The sequence below is a fragment of the Octopus bimaculoides genome, chromosome 2, assembly GCF_001194135.2.
Source record: "Octopus bimaculoides isolate UCB-OBI-ISO-001 chromosome 2, ASM119413v2, whole genome shotgun sequence".
Lineage (NCBI taxonomy): Eukaryota > Metazoa > Mollusca > Cephalopoda > Octopoda > Octopodidae > Octopus > Octopus bimaculoides.
In genome coordinates, this window is record NC_068982.1 from 157923761 (window position 1) to 157927689 (window position 3929).

At 33.5% G+C, this 3929-nt stretch overlaps 1 protein-coding gene across 1 annotated transcript in view; it reads right to left on the bottom strand.

The window, feature by feature from the left end:
• Positions 1-3929, bottom strand: part of LOC106869371 (ADAMTS-like protein 2) — a 147675-nt gene that overhangs the window by 32746 nt on the left and 111000 nt on the right. The gene's annotated exons all lie outside the window — the stretch shown is intronic.

Consider the following 3929-nt stretch of genomic DNA (forward strand, 5'->3'; position numbering starts at 1 on the left):
TATACACACACATGCACACACATACGCACACATATATTCCAGTTAACATACAGAGTGTATATTCTCAATACATATATATGTAATTTAAATATAAAAATCACATTTTATTTTGCTGTTATTTTGAAATTTGTTATTTATTTATTTATTCTCTAATTTACTATCTGTCACAAAATGTTGTATAGGTCTGTAGGACAAAACAGTCCGATCAAACGGATCTTTTGAGAAGAATTTCTTCGGAAGGAAACTGATGTATGTGTGTGTGTGTGTGTGTGTGTGTGTGTGTGTGTGTGTGTGTGTGTGTGTGTATGTATGTAAGTATGTGTGTGTGTATCTATGCATTTATTACACCCCTCCACACACAAACACCCAACCACACCCGCACACTCACACACACACATGTATCTGTGTATTGCACCACACAAAGCTCTCTCGTTATTTTAGATAATTAACACGCACTGACAATGAAGATATTGCTGGGCAAATGAGGTAATATAAATCGTTAGAAAACGTACATACATACACATATACGCACATACATACACAGATAGATGGATAGACATATAGGTAGATAAATAGATAGATACATGCATATATACATACATGCGTGAAATACATACGTTCATGCAAACATACATTCATACCTACACACATACCTATGTAAGATGATGACTCATCCAAAATAAGTATATGGTATTGAGTACTGCTTTTTCCGACTTCATACACGCGCGCGCACACAATACACAGTCTCTCGCACACACACACACACACACACATATGCATAAATATAATTTTGTGGGTATGCGCGCGTGTGTCTGCATATGAGTGTGTGAGTATCCATACGTGCCCTTACATAAATCTATTTCAGTCACGGCTTTGTTTTCCTTCACAAATAAGGAGAAGAATACAAGTAATGCCCCAAGATCTACTGAACTACATTTGGAAAGTTCGACAAATTGAAGTAAAAATTCAAGATCCACTTTAATATTCTAAAATGTATCTAAAAGTGTGTTAAGCTTTTGAAATTTATGTAATTCAGGAAATGATACTAATTAATTTGAAAAAGAAAACTATTTAAATGTATAAGTGAAGTAAATTTTCATAAATTCTCTACAAAGGCAGACACATCAATTCCTTCTTGCCTTCTGCAAAAGCCCACGGCCTTGGGTGCACAACAAGCTGCATTTATAAAAATATATTGGTAAATGCACAAAGTATTAATTTTTTTCGAATTGGTATTTTGAATTTTGACATATCCATATTTTAATATTTAATGTAAGGGAATTTATCAATATCGCAGATGCAAGAAACTTACGCTTCATTGCAATATAATGTACATGCATGCGCAACTAGAAGTTGTTTTTTAGAGAGCCTTTTTTTGTCTGTTATGCGGTTGTATTTGAAATATGTCTAATGATTATGTGAAAAGTTCTTGCCTGAGACATGAAACTTTAAGTCACGGAAAAGTTAACAATTACCATGCTACAATATGTGCTTGGGTATGGTAGAGGGCGGAAGAGATAAAGAGAAAGAGATACAGACAGACAGAGAGAGAGAGATTGAAAGAGAGATAGAGATAGAGAGAGAGAGAGAGAGAGAGAGAGAGAGAGAGAGATAAAGCGTGTGCGCGCATGTGTTTCCTTGTACGTTTGCACGCAAACATACATGCATTAGTTGATATGGATAAAAATCTGAAAGGGAATTGATGAACGCTGCTGTCAGAGGTTCATAACGCCGGTTAGTTTCTTTGATGCTTTCCCTTAGATTGACACAGGAGAAGTAAGGGTAAGAAACAATGTTTTTTCTTATTTTTGCCTCTTTGCCAAGACATATAGATATGCCAAGTAAAATACGTGAGTTGTCTCGAAAGTAATATATATATATATGTATATATGTATGTATGTATATCATACCATTATTGAAAACGGACGTTAAATGATGATGATGTATGTATGTATATATATATATATGTACATATATATGTATGTGAGTGTATTTATATATATCTGTGTGTGTGTGTGTGTGTGTATGTAAACGTATATATATATATATATATATATATATATATGTATGTATGTATGTATGTATGTATGTATGTAGTATGTAATATGTAATTATATATCAGGAGTGAACGCATGGTAATGTATAAAAACTCCAGAAGAAAAAAATGCTCAATATGTGGTGTATTGAAATAAATGGAGGCATGCAATGCCGAGTACTTAAGAACTTTGATTCGCCATAGTAAATCTCAGATTCGATCCTACTGCAAAGACATTTGGTAATGTCTGTTGTATATATATATATATATATATATATATATATATATATATATATTCCACCATAGCTTCAAGTAGACCTAATAATTTTGAATGGAATTAGGAAAATGAGAATCTGTTTAGAAGAGCATCGATGCGCTGCTCATTATCTGAAAGAGCCCAGGGTTATATCAAATGCATAAGTAACTATGGAATACTCGGTCACTTAGAATATAATTCAATCGATAGCTGCTTCTGGTCATCAAACAACTGGTAGACTCATCGTCGAGACTGACGGAGAATCTATTTGTAGCGATATGAAATTTAATATAAGCTGGGTCTTCTCATGTGACTTTGTTCACTGCCTAACAACATGTCAGGCCATACTCATCATATTTAGAACATCTATCAATATATGGGCATATAAATGGTGAAGTTACAAAAATACTCGTATTTAAAAGTTGTTCAGAGATTTATTTCGAAAGATCATTTGTGAAGGATTGTTTGTAATGGGTTTTCAATGAAAAGTGGATGTGTAAGGTGTGAGCAGTGTCGACTATGAAGGAGAGAAAGAAATAACAAGAAATATAAAGAGTAAAAGCGAGCGAAAAGAGTGATATAAATAACAAAGAAAAAAGAGAAAGGAATTTAGATCGTAAAGAGAAATAGAAAGACAAAGAAAATGACACAAAGATAGTATTGGGGAAAGAGAGGAAGGGAGAAGAGTTTTGCGCATAGAATATAAATAAACTTTAGAAAATGAGTGGTAATAAGGTTACCTGTAGAAGAATAGAATGAGAGAGCATAATATACAATATGATGAGAGTTAGTGACATAAAAGCTAATTATAAACAAAATTCATTTAGGTAAATTTATGGTTTATGGGCCAGGGAAGGTAACTCTAATGCTAACTAAATGGTATTTTGAATTTATTGAGTAAAAGTTAGAATTTCAACTCAAAATATCCTTAAAAGTGAAGCAAGATTTCTATATTCTTGCAGATGCGTAAATCATTGAATCATTTAACAAGTGGTTATAGGATTTTCTGCAGTACAGAGGTTCCATTTGATGTTCAAGTTGTGTGCTTGTCATTCAAGTTCAAAGCGTATTTTGATAATTATTACTCGCTGAGGAGCCTTTAGAACGTAATATATTATGGTTATATTGTATTTTAAATAGGTAAGCCGTTAAACTGATATAATCTGAAACTGATGTTATATTCATCAGAGATACTGCAGCCTAACAATTTCCAGAGCTTGTCAAACATCTAACGATCAGAGATAATCAGAGTTAAATTATATGTTTGACGACGTATCGCTGTGTCTCCATTTCACTTTTTCTTTCTTTTAGTTTTCCTACACATATCTCTCCTTTCAGTCACTTTTACTCTTGTTTTCCCAACTCACGCCACCCCAACTTACCCATCACTAAATAACCTATATCAGACTTTTCCTCACAAACATAATTATGAACCTCTAATCGTGTTATTTCTTTCAAATTATGTGACTTCCCAAATTATAGGTTCGAATATTTATATCACTACAGCCTGACCAGCCAAAATGGGGAAATTCAAAGTCGTACTGGTGAAACGTCCGTTCCTACTTAATCACACACACACACAAACACACACAAACACACACACACACACACACACACACACACATACACTACACCCAC